The sequence below is a fragment of the Hirundo rustica genome, chromosome 7 (genome assembly GCF_015227805.2).
Source record: "Hirundo rustica isolate bHirRus1 chromosome 7, bHirRus1.pri.v3, whole genome shotgun sequence".
Taxonomy (NCBI): domain Eukaryota; kingdom Metazoa; phylum Chordata; class Aves; order Passeriformes; family Hirundinidae; genus Hirundo; species Hirundo rustica.
The window spans coordinates 5,101,252-5,114,524 of record NC_053456.1 but is presented as its reverse complement, the minus strand read 5'-3'; the positions used below and the strand labels follow the sequence as shown (position 1 = coordinate 5,114,524).

The 13,273-nt window shown below is 39.4% G+C and overlaps 1 long non-coding RNA gene across 1 annotated transcript; it reads right to left on the bottom strand.

Moving 5' to 3' along the window:
* Positions 1-9,299: 9,299 nt before the first annotated feature.
* Positions 9,300-11,573, bottom strand: LOC120755423 (uncharacterized). The gene is made up of 3 exons (XR_005701764.1): positions 11,482-11,573; positions 11,248-11,364; positions 9,300-9,937 (listed from the first exon to the last, which is right to left on the bottom strand). It is a non-coding gene; the product is annotated as an uncharacterized LOC120755423 (long non-coding RNA).
* Between the last annotated feature and the right edge of the window lie 1,700 nt (positions 11,574-13,273).

The following is a 13,273-nucleotide window of genomic DNA, read 5'->3' as shown; positions in this document are numbered from 1 at the left end:
GCTATCTACTCCCATTTATTTGCAGAGTGAAAGCCAAGCACAGTCACAGGAAGGGTTTAATGTACTTTCTGCACAGAGCATTTGCTGTAAAGCGGCAGCACTGGCCCTGCCTAAAAGAAGTCAGAATAGACTGAGGAGTGGAGTAAAAAGAGATTCTGCTATTTCATATCATTTCTCTGCTCTTGTGTTGGTGGAAGGATGCTTTGATGGAAGCCTGCATCTCCCTGAGGTGCAGAGTAGAGCCCCTGTGCAGGAGGAGAGCGGAGATGAGCCAGCACCAGCAAGACCTCCCCAGGTCAGCCTCTGAACACGACTCGCTCCTTCAGAGCTGGGCCAGGGACCTCCAGAGAGGGCCAGACCTGGCAAACAGAGCAGAAAGCAGGTCAGGCTGACTGTGCCCAGACTCTGACGTCCTGATATTCCCTGGCGCCAGAGCAGGGACCTAGCTCAGCCAAGGAAGAGGAGAGGGGTGAGCAATATCCAAATGACATTTTTCCATGTGCCCTTCTCTTGGTCTGGGGGAATTGAGCTAATGAAATACCAACAGCGCTTCTATGAGTGAACGCATTACTTAAGAGAAATATCTTTTATAAGGAAAGGTAATGTCCCTTATTAAACCAACTAATATAATAAGAAAACAGAGACTTTCAAGCCAGAGTCCCTTTTGTCAGTCTGACAAGAAGAACAAAATTCAGCCTAATATAGGCCAGACATAAGAGCTCATATTTCAACCTAATTGTGTGGCAGAGAAGGGAGCTGGCACATTGGTGCAGGGAGGGCTGATATCAGGGGACAAAGGACCAGGACCTTAGTTTGGGAGAAATATGAAGGTGTTCAGCATTGCGGAGTGGGTGAGAGAAAGATTGTAACCTCCTGTAAAACCAGAGCTTTCACAGGTTTTTATTAACCAGTCATCTTCTAAGATTTAGCTCCTGGCTTGACTTTTGAAGGTATTTTTTTGGTATTTTCCTGAGGATCAGCTGTGAGAAATTAAAGATGGAGCACTTGCTTGGAGGAAATGCTCTTCCACTGGCAGAATAGAACTGTGGTTCATATGGCACCTCTGCTTCCAACAGGACTGCTCACTGTCTTTTACCCCCAAAAGTTTCCCTTGATTTGCACACAGATTCAGGGTGGGATTTACATCACTGAAATTTAGCTGTTTTGCATAGGAGAGCCATCACCGAATCAGTTAAGGGGAAAAACACTCCTCCAGGGGAAAATTCACATCACCCACCTTCAGGAGAGGCTGCTACTGGATTAGCATAATGTATTTGACAGAAAACCCTGGTAACTCAATAGTTGTCATGTCATCAACAGCATCCTACAAAGGGACAACGACTGAGGGATCTCCACAGGGGTGGAAACCATTGAGGTTATGCAGCCTAAGCTACTCCTGATGTTTCAGATATATTTTTAAGATGGGTTGGATCAGCCTTTGGAGGTGGTGAAACAGAGAGCACCAAGGTAAGAAGCTTTAACCATCTGCCTCACCAGTACAGACATCCTAAGTTTAATTATTTCACTGTTTGAAAATAGAGCTTACGAAAAAAGTATTTATCCCGGGAATTCACAGAGGCTGCCCAAGACAGAAGTAGTTTTCTTTAAAGAGGTCAGCTTGTTATTTGAATCTGGCCCTTGCTGCTAATAGCAGGATGTGAAAGATTAAATCCTAAAGGCAAATAGGCATGAAAGATGTTTGCAATAAAAATTATATACTTTAAAAAAGATTAGAATAATAAAAGCGAATTGGGTTGAGTGACCAGTTGATTCTTCAGCTTTCAGGACACCTGGAAAATTTACCACAGCTCTGAGGCTTCTCAGCATGGGTAGAAGACAGTGGGATAAATAAATATAAAAGACTTTTCCATTTGTTTCAAGTAGGGAGATTTTTTCTTTTCTTCACTGCAGATGTAAACTGGGATGGTGACAGGTAGACATTGCTGTGTCATGGACAATGGAGGTGAAAAGAGAGAACCCATGGCTCTTGCCATGAAGGTCCCATGAAGGTGACTCCACCCATTGCCAGCAGTGACTTTGTGTGCGTCCGTGGAGCTGCTGACTCGAGGCTCCAGTCGCTCAAGGCAAAACGCTCTCCCTCGACCTCAAAATTGGAGCAATTTGCACAAAGTTTAACAGCAGAGTTCAGGCCCTGGAGCACAACAACAAGCAAGCATCGTATTGGAGATGCCACTGCAGAGATTGACATGCCAGAGGAGAATGATGCTGAGTGGAAATTGCATTTTTTGGCTTTAATTTCCTTAGGTGAGAAGCAGGGTTGTAACTTCATGTCTTGAACCACAGTTCTGGCACATCTCCATCCGACTTGGAAGTGTCCTCCCCACTGAAACCCTCACACAGTGTGACAACATCCTGTCTGTATTGAAATAAATCTCTATAGATTGTCCTTTTCTTTATTCAAAGCAGACTGTGGGTTTTTTACATCACAATGTACAATATACTCTGTATCTTGTGATCAGTCTGAGTGGTTTTGCTCTCCAAAACATTGATTCCATCTTGCTCCTGGATCACCCCTACTCCGTTTTGTTCTGTGTTTCACAGAGCAATGATTCCCATTCCCTGGCATTGCTTCAGGCAAATGATACTACTTTACTTGTATTTTAGGGCGTAGATTGAGGCAAAAAGTTGTTTTTCTGAAAAATGCCACATCTTCCACCATTATGGAGCTTTTCTTCAACAAAGCTGCCGCCACTCCAAATCAAACATTTTTAGATGGCTGTCACAAAAAAATGTCAGACTCTTCTGTTGAGTGCAACAGTCGATGCCTGAACCCCAGGAAACATTGCTCAAATTATCATTTCAAATGTCAGCACTGGCCATAATGAAAATGGAATTTCTAACCACTCCAAAAGCACATTTACAAAGGGATTTTCCTGGAGTTTTCAAAGTCCTGTGGTTTGTGAGGGAAAAAACCCCAATGTTTAATATATATAAATTAATTTCCAGAAGGACAGATAACGTTGCATTATTATTTTATGAACATTTAATGACTGGATCACCCTACCAGGAAGATGATAGTTTCTGCAGAATTGCAAAAAAAAAAAGTGAACTTAACAAATAGAATCTAACACAGCACAAAATAAATTATGATATGTAGTTTTACCAAAACATGAATGCCACAATATTAAAGAAAAAGTTTATTACAGATAATTGCTTGCTCTGTTTATGCTGTTTCTGTAGAACTTGGATAAGCAATTTAAGTTACAGAGATTTATAACTGTTTCCCTGAAGATGTCTGAAACTAAAAAAATTGCAAGCCTTTTTAATCCACCTATAAATCATTTTATGCATTTAATTTCTTCTGTATACATTTCATGGGTTCATATATAAAATACAACTGAAAATTGCTACATGCTTTCAGATGAACCAGCTTTTGCATTTCTTTTCACCTCCTTACTTTATGTATTAACTTCAAGCAGAATATATTAAAAATTCCAACCGCTTAATATTAAACATTTAAAGGCCGTATAATCCTGCTTTTAAAAATATTTTCGTAGGGAGGTCAGTGGTGAGTATTGGGTACGTTTCTGCCCAACAGGACTCGGGATGTGTTGGTGACTTTGGAAACCGGAGTTCTGATGAGGGAGCCCCAGACAAGGCAAGGCTGGCTCCAAGGCAATTGCCGAAGACTGGAGAAGGTTCTGGGGAGACCTCAGAGACCCTTCCAGTGCCTCAAGGGTCTCCAAAGGAGCTGGAGAGGGACTTCACAGGGACATGGAGTGACAGGGCAAGGAAGGATAACCTTAAACTGAAGGAGGGCAGGGTTGGACGGGATATTAGGAAGAATTCATCCTAAGGACGTGAGGGCGATGAGGCCCTGGCTGAGGCAGCCCACAGACACTGTGGATGCCCCATCTCTGAAAACATCCAATGCCAGTTTGGGCAATCTGGTCTACAGAAGGTGTCCCTGCCCATGGCAGAGTGGTTGGGACTGGATAATTATGGTTCCTTCCAACCCAAAGCATTCTGTGATTCTGTGATTCAAAGGAAAACCCAGTTTAAGCCAAACCTTTTGCATTGTCCCACCTCTGATCCCTGCCCTCAAGGCAAGCCCTGGGAGCTGGGGATGTTGGACTCACCACTCAAATACGCTCTTGTTCCAATCTACTTTCCCTCTTTGCAAAGTGCAGCAAAATCCCTCATTTGCTATCAAGAATGATTGTATTTAACTGGAAAAAAAAGCGGCAGCATCGAGGCTCTGACTCCTCCCTGCCCTTGGTAGCTCAATCTGAGCGGTCTCCTCACCTCTCCTTGTCACACCCACTTGGCAGCTGTCATAAGGCCAGACCCCTTTCTGAAAAGTTAATACAGGTTTTGCTCTGATTTCAGCGACTGATAACAAGACCTTAAACTCTGAAAGCCCCTAAAGAGTTTCCTGAAATGTGTTAGACTGAATTGTGACGATGCCACTTCTAAAGCGACTTCATGACATTGTTCACCCTTGATTGTTTTGACTACTTATTCATAAGAGTAGATTGTTACGCACATTTGTTCTTTGTGAGAACTGATTTCTGAAACACCCCCTCCCCCCAAAAATATAATAAAACACACACAAAAAGAACAAAAAACCCCAACCAAACAAAACAACAACAACAAACCCTAAGAAAAATCTATTGAAAATGTCCTTTTAGCACAACATTTTGCAGATAAGCAAAGCATATATAAAAATTTATGTCTATTTTATTTGCATTTTGTCCAATAATAAATTAGCAGAAGAATTCTGCCTTCAGAAATGTGGAGATCTGATTGCTGAGGTTCCTTAAGCATAATTAGAATTTGAAAGAGATTTAGAGACAGAGTAGAGACAGAGGGACAAAGTGTCAGTTTTCCCTAAATCTTCCCTAGAGGAAATCCAAAGAGAAAACAACAGCTAGGGAAAACTTAGCACATCTACATGAGAAAACAAGTAGGGATGTAATTTCCATTATTATTTATAAAGAACTGTTTTCACTGAGCAAAGGAAAATTTAATCTTACTGTGAAAAGCCCTGGTATTGTGACTGCAGCCATGGCACTGAGGAAAAGAGCATGGATTGTGCCTTGACACTTGACTTTCAGTTCAACTTCCATGAAGCGTCTGAGCACCTCCTTCACATTGTACTTCCTCTCACAATTGTCTTGCTCCGTTTTTACTTTTCCTTTTTTTTCGGTTGTGTGTGTGGGTGTGGTTTGGGTGGTGCATGCGGTACACAAACCTAATAATGAAAGATATCCCTAATTTCTGCCTTGCAACTCCCCACAGTTTGCTCCGGGACACTACATTCCAGCTGGACCACCAGAATTTCTATTTTCTTCTACCCTCCAGTGAACTCAGAGTCCTTGTAGGCCATTTAATGATTTTTCAAAAGGCTTAACAAGGTTATTGCCACTAAAGTGCTTATATCTCAGAGGACTGAGAAAAAAAGATATGCAGCTTAAGCCAGGGGATTTTACAAAATACTTATGGAGAAGAATCCTCCAAACTTTGCGTTTAGGTATTTGGGACATATATTTTGGTGATATGCAACTACTATCAATGTGTTGCTACACATATTTTAAACACAACAGGGTTTCAGTTAGAGATTACTTATAGTTTTTTTAAATGATAGTTGAGAAGTTCAAAGCCATTTTATTACTACTGAGAAATTTATCTGTAGGGACATTAGAATAAAAAGTACTTATTTCTTTGTGACTTAAATTGCACTATTGTGTGGTATCAGTTTGCATTTAAAAACTGTAAATTCGCAAAATTGCATTATGTTTATAGTTGTCATCAAAATGTGAAAAAGAGCATTAATCTTTTCAAACTTAATTTTGTCTGGATTTTAATTTCATTGCTTATTATCAGAAGGATTTATAGATTTTTTCTTCTCAATATCTCTGACTTCAGAAAATTTATATTTGAAAAAAACTCCTCCACAGCACTAAAGAGATTTTCTAGTTAATTATTTTTCCATTTCTTTTCATAGGCAAATATTTTATTGAGCAGATGGGACTCTGATCCTCCAGAATCAGAGAGCATATGTAAAATATAATATCCCTGGCTATCTTGTTCACGCTGGTATGAGAGAAGCCTGCTTTGTCCTGCAGTTTTGGAGCCTTAATCGTGATGCAAAATGAGAAACGTGTATACCATGGTAGATGGTGTACATTGGTTTGTCTCATAGCTAAAGGTAGGAAGAGCAGTTGAAATAAGAAGATGCTACAACGAAATGAACTTTTGGCTAGATCTCAAAATGCTTTTGTTCAACAGTTTAGGCTTGTTTTGTTTCTTAATAAAATGAAAAGTATAAACTTAGAAATGGTGAAAAATTACCTATGGTGCTTATTTTCCTGCTGTGTGTCACTGGAGGATCCCCCTTGAGATTTACTGCCCATTTAGGGTGAATTTCTCATGGAAATTGCCACCAAAATCCAAGTTCAGGAAGGAATCTCTCTTTTAGCTCTAAGTCTGGCACTCTTCATCGCTGCCTACCCCACTCTTTTGATGCCTGAATTTTTATGGGCTGTATTTTAGCTCTGCCAAGAGAGCAGAAGCTCCTAAACCATGAAACATTTTCACACAGGGCAGCTTAGCCCTTCGTGTATTTTCTTATGGATTTTGCTTCTTTCCATTCTGTTGTACAAAAGCAGGCAGAAGACCCAGTTTCCCAAAGGAATGGTTTGCAGTGTTTGCTAACCTTGAGAGAGGGAAACAGTTAATTTAGACGTGCTCATTTAGATGTTTTTTTTTTACCAGTCCATGTGGGAAGACAGAGAGTTACTGGCAGATATTAAAATCTCAAAAATGCGACTGAGATGCTACCTTAATAGAAGTCAGACCTTATAAATATTCCATGTGCCTGGGATTGTATATTACATTTCTGCAATTTTCATTCTACTATGATCTATTTTTATTATGAGCTTTATTCCATCTGCAGCTTTGATAACTTCAGTAAAAAGTTTATTTAGAAAAACAAATCCAGAAAGGTTTTCATTTTAGACTACTGGGGAATTTTTGGACTGCTAGTCATTCTTATTTCCAGTTGGGATTTATTGCCTGTTTGTCACTTGTAGTCTACAGATTATACTTTTCAATATACAAAGACCTGTTTTTTTTATTACAGCTTATGCATGTCAGGGATGACTTTTCATTCACCTGCATTGTCAGACAAGTTAATTTCTGAATATCCAACACCTCTAATTTGTCAGCTCATGGGATGATAGGACACCCCTGCTGCCATCTTTGAGGGGTTTTCATATTAAGTATTGTGTTAGTGTCAAACTCGTGGGTCTGTGACTGATGGTACAAATGTGAACAAACTGCGATGGGTGGGTTGGAGCTCACGAGTTCTTTGGGATTAAGATGTTTTGGGATCCAACTTACGGTGAAGGAAAATGGGGTCGATTTCGGAGTTCCAAGGGTTCTTTTTCCATGTCCAATCTGCTAGAGTCTGTTCCAGGGAGGGAAGCTAAACAGAGAAATAATTTACCTCTCTTGTAAAAGCTGATCCAGGACCTTTCTGCTTACCTGCCTACATGGGTTAGAGCAGTCACGCAGCAAGGAGGAGGCATTTGCACGGGGCCACCTCCTCCATATGGGGTTCAGACACACTAAATAAATAATACATCTCTTCCTAATGTCTCAGCAGGATGATCTTTCACCCTCTGGCTCTGGTCTCCGGGAAGCCATTGTAGTTCCAGTTACAGTCATGCGCTTCTAATTTTTGAAAAGGTTAACACAGTTTTGTCTTTAATAGCTGCTTGATCATCGCAGAAGCTAACAAGTCATGTTGGAAACATTAGTCAGGGAGACAGGGGAATATATCTGGACGTCTCACACAATTATAAGGAGAGTTATTCTCCTGCTGTTATCACTGCATTACCATGGCTGGTATTGAAATGACATATTTATTAGGGAAGAGTACATGAGGTTCAAAAAGCTTTGGGTGCTTGCCAGCAGTGGAGTGTTCTCCTCTCCTCCATCTGGTCATCTGTTTGTCCAAACCATCTTGTGAAAATAGTCAGGTTATTGCTGCTCCTCTTACGTTCAAGGATTTCATGCTTTCACTGAAGGGCATCGCCATGTTCTCTGCCACGGTAATTTGATTAAAAGGCAGAGTGCTCTGTTAGGCAGAGAGTCAAAAAACCCCCTTCTTTTTAAAAATGTACTTAAGCATATGCAACTTTGTGGCAACTGTCTTTGGAAAATTAATTATAATACAAATGTACTGTTCATTTTAAAAAGCAGTCTTGTGATTTTCCCCACATCTTCTCACTGACCAGATCCAGCTGAGCTCTCTGTTTGCCAGGAATAAGTAAAATCCCTGAATTTCTCCCGCTTTGGTGTTTCATCTTGGGAGAGATTAATATCAGGAACTGGACTCCAATGAAAACTGGAGTCATGGGACAGGTTCAAGGAACACAAGCAAATCAGTGGCCTCTCATGTGGTTTCAGCCACAAATCCACTCTCTTTCCAACAACTCAGACTAAGAAATGTTATAATTCTTCCTGTGTTTTAAGTAACTATATGCTCTGGGAAAAAGGTAGATGGATGCAATTATGTTTAAGTTGCTTTTTCACTGGAAAATAAAAACTGTATTAACTGGTGGGTCAGCAAACATATAATGATATTTGGTAGTAGTTCATGACTACGGCTTATTTCTAGTGATGTATTTCTATGTTTGCTTTAGTTCATAAAATACTTTGCAAAGGTATACTACAAAAAAAGTGTATTCCTTTTTATTGCAAAATATATTATTATACTTTTTTGTATATTACATATGAATACATAAATAATAACATATATATATTACTAATGTATCTATATAAATATCTACATTTGTACAGAGAAACTGATATGGACATTGATATCACTATAGATATAAATATCCATATGGCTATTCCCATAAATATCCACATGGCTATTCCCAAAAGCATTTTGTGTTTAAGAAATGAATAGTCTAAGTCATATATAACTAGCAACATCTGCAGCTGTTAACAAGGTTGCACAGATAATTTTTAATAAAGAAGTAACAAAAATTGTAAAATTCACTGGTTTAGAGAAAGCACATATTGCAAGTATGGCATGAAGAAATATTCAGTGCATGAAGATTGTCATTTACCCAAACCTAACTACATTTTACCTGAATATAGGTTAATATGTCAGCACCTTTCATAACAATTTTCACTAGAAGTAGTATTTTAGTGGCAATGTTTGTTGGTAATTTCACACTGAACCACTATCAGATTGCATGTAGGCTGCTTTAACTTTTAAAGTTGTGGCTGCCCCATCCCTGTAAGTGTCCAAGGCCAGGTTGGATGGGGTCTGGAGCAACCTGGGACAGCGGAAGGTGTCCCTGCTCTTGACAGGGAAGTCGGAATGAGATAACTTTTAACTTCAATTCCACCCCAAACCATTCTATGATTCTATGGTTTTTAGGGTCTTAGTGTTACCACTTGAAGGCTCATTATTTGATGCAATTTCCTCAAGATTCCATATTGCCTTTAAGTGGGGAAAAGAAAAACTAATGAGGTTGTACAATTAGAGTAATCATAGCTAATAATTAAATAAGGCTGTAAATTGCATCTACGGAGATGTTCTGCATTTTTTTTTAATGTCCTAATTTTAATGACTTTCCCGAGTCTTAAGAGCAGAGGCTTAAGAGAAAATAAATGTTCCCCATCTAGAGCTGATGGCCAGAGATTGTGCAACACCCCCAAATAATTAAAATTCTAGCTGAAAGCCCAGCCCACATTCATTGTAATGCAATAACATTTTGATGCAGTTACTGCAATTTGATTTTTACTGTATCTTGTGAAAGTATTTTGGAATTAGAAAAAGATTCTATAGAAGAAACAAAAGGGGCAGAAATAGAGTCTTTGGCTGTGGGTGTGCAAACCCTGACGACCTTTCTTGTGGCCACCTTCTGGTGAGCAGGGAGGGTACTTGGGACACCTAGAGCAGTGAAGAAGGGAGAAATATCTTAATTAAAACCCGTTAGATCAACACCACAATCTGGGAGGGAAATGTTTTGACTGATAACTGGGGGCCAGTCTGTAATGATTTTGGGCACTAGAACATCAGTCTGGTCACACCAGAGGCCTAAGAAAATATAAGTGATTTTTTTTAACTTTTTGAGCGAAAGATTTTTATTTATTTATTTATTTATTAATAGAGTATTATCTCAGTTTTCTTTATTTAGTCTGTTTGCACACACATATTTTCTAGTGTTGGAATTCTCTGCTGCTTAATGTAAACACTGGGCAACTTCTTGGTTATTTTATCAGGAGTGTTGCATTAAAGATGAATGTGTCAACACATGAATAAACCTAGAAAAATTCAAAATAATTGGACAAGTAGCTTCTATTGCGGCCTCCAGTTCACTAAACTAATAGCAAACAAGAATGCCATGATGGAAATATTGACACATACAGCACAGAAAACACATAAAATGCTAAATTAATCAAGGAAACCTTGACATCACATTACAACAGTGAAGTAAAACCTGACTCCAGGAGAAGGAAGATGGAACTGAGAGTCTTGCTAAAACTGTGACAGGCTTGGCCATAATCCACCACCTAAATCCATGTGTGAGTCCCCTGAGTTTAACCTCAGTGTCACAAAAATAGAAAACAAACAACCCCAGCCTGCAAAGTACAGAAAAATTGGGGTATATTAAATAAATGTCTGCTTCTTCCTTTCATCCCCAGGGAAAGGTGCTGATGGTATCAAAGCTCTGGAGTCACCTGGAACTTCTACCAAAGAATAAAACCATTGTGGAGCAGCTCACAGGCTGGGAAGAGCAGCTCAAAAACTCTGAGCCTCATAAATCTGTCATTAAAATGGCTCCTTCAACCTGTCAAGTTAAAAAAAAAAAAAAACAACAACAAAAAAACCAAACCAACTAAACAGAAGATAAGAACAAACTTCCAACAGATGTAGCTGTCATTTAAGATTAAAGCAAAAAGCTGTGGTACAAAACCTCACGATGTGTGCAATCACCCTTGTTTCTAGCAAAGAAAAAGCAGCAACATCTCCCAAAATATATCCGTTAAAAATAAAGGAACAAAGCGTACCAACAGTAATTAAATCAAGGCGCTGAGTAGAAGAGCTCCACAATCTGTCCACACGTGCATCCTATAAGCTCCTCAAAGCCCTGTCCTCAAGGACCAATAATCCCCTCATGAAATTATTTACTCTCCTTGCCACAAAACGTGCTGAAACATAAAGCCATAAATTCTCCTGCTGAAAAGAGGAAAACACACCTGCTCTGGAAGTGTGAGGAGCAGGGAAGAGGAATAGTTAACAAAACCCATGACGTTGTGCCTTGCTGAGCCTGGGCAGGGGTGAGCTGCTGGATGCCTTGGCTTGGGATCAAGTGCCTACGAAAGAAACAACAAGATGGGTTTTTAGGAGAAGAGACCCATTTCAAGTAAGGCAGCCGCCGTATCTGTAATAAAAATTAGTGGTGCTTCCAAGAAAACCAGCCCCCTGCTAACCTGAAAATAAAGAAATATTTTCATATTTATCTGTGCTGTGTCTGAACACTGCTTGAGTCTCCTTGGCCTAAGGTGTGAATGGGACAGAAAACACCTCGTGTCTCCAGGGCCTTTTTCAGCTTCTGGGATCAGAGAGGACTGAGGGAATAGGCAATCACACACCCAAAGTGGGAATAATTGCTTTCAGGTGAAAGGAGTTTACTGTCATAGCCAAAATCCCTTTTTACTCAAGCAGCAGTGAGCTGTCTACATATATGGGGAAAAAAAAATCATCATGGAAATACATCTAAACTCCTGTGTATTTTACTTAACTAATAATAATATTAATAATATATATATGTGTATATATATATTTGGTTACATTTTCATTTCTGAAATTATGTCTTTCCCATTCTACATAGATAGCTTTAAACCATCCTTCTGTGTTGTTTCACCTCATACCTTAACACTTGCATACAAGGAAATGTCATTTTCAGATTACTGCTTCTGCCATGCACATTAGAATTCCTTCCCAAGGGAATGAAATCCTAATTTTTAACAGCCAATCCAATTATTTGCATTTTAAATATCATCTTGACTAATCACTGACAAGCTGCTCAGTATGAGACACCAGTCGAGTGAATATATTTTAAAAGTACTATATAATCAAGCCATTTAACCAAGCATTTTATATGTCTCAGGACAAAACAAACCTCTGTCAATAAAATTACAAGGCATATCACAATCTACAACAGATGTTTTATTGAATTCTTTAAATATATTACTCCATTAGCATCAGTTCATGTCGGTGTGGCATGTCAGGTGAAGGCCTCTTAAATGAACACCAGATAAAGGATGGACCTGTTGCAGCAACAGATTTACTGTTATGGATTTAAGAGGTCTCCGCTGTATTCACATTACTTTATTACCATTTAGCACATTCTAATTAAAAATAAAAAGACTTCTTCCCTTCGCCTCCTTCCCATGTGCATTGAGAAGTGATTTAATTCTACAGAGAAAGAGCAAACGACAGATCAAAAGAAAATGTTAGACTATAAATTACCTGCTTCTCTGGACATATGGACTATTCATTAAGAATGAGGTTGAATGTTAGTTAAATTGCTTGGCTGTCAGATATGCTAATTCAACCAAGCCATTTTCTACACCATGTACGACATTCCCCTGCTGTGATTTAGGGAATTGTTTCTCAGTTGGAAGCTCTGGTTTCCAGAGGCTCTCCAGACACATCTTTGCTCATGTGACAAGGACTGGCACTGCTCACAAGGCCAGGCAGGTTTCTGCTCCACCACCACCACCCAAAACCTGTTATTCACTGTATTAGCATTAGATCACACCTTGAGAAGGTAACCAATCCCCCAAATTGCTAGGAATAGAAACGAGAGCAGTGCAGATTTGTCCTTCTCTTGGAAAAGCTCAAGTTTGCCTTTATGGAAATCAAATGCTGGGCTCCCCATATTTCAAAGTGCCCACATCTTTGAAGACAGCCTGTGAAAGGCAGAGCAAGGCAGACAAATTGCACTCAAAACAGAAATGGAGTTGCCAAAAAAAAACGACTTTGTTGGCAGCCCAAAAGTGTGCTAATGGGAGAGTGGGTAGCTCATGTCTTTTGGTACACTTGGAGGGGGTTGTGTAAAGCACCTGCATTAGCACTACACTTCATTATTTAATTAAGATCTCCCACAGACTTTTTAGTATTTCTGCAAATTTTTGAGAGTGGAAAAATTGTTGTTATCATGAATGAAAATCCTGAATCCTCATTGTTGGATTTTTATATTAAATGTTGATGGCTCTT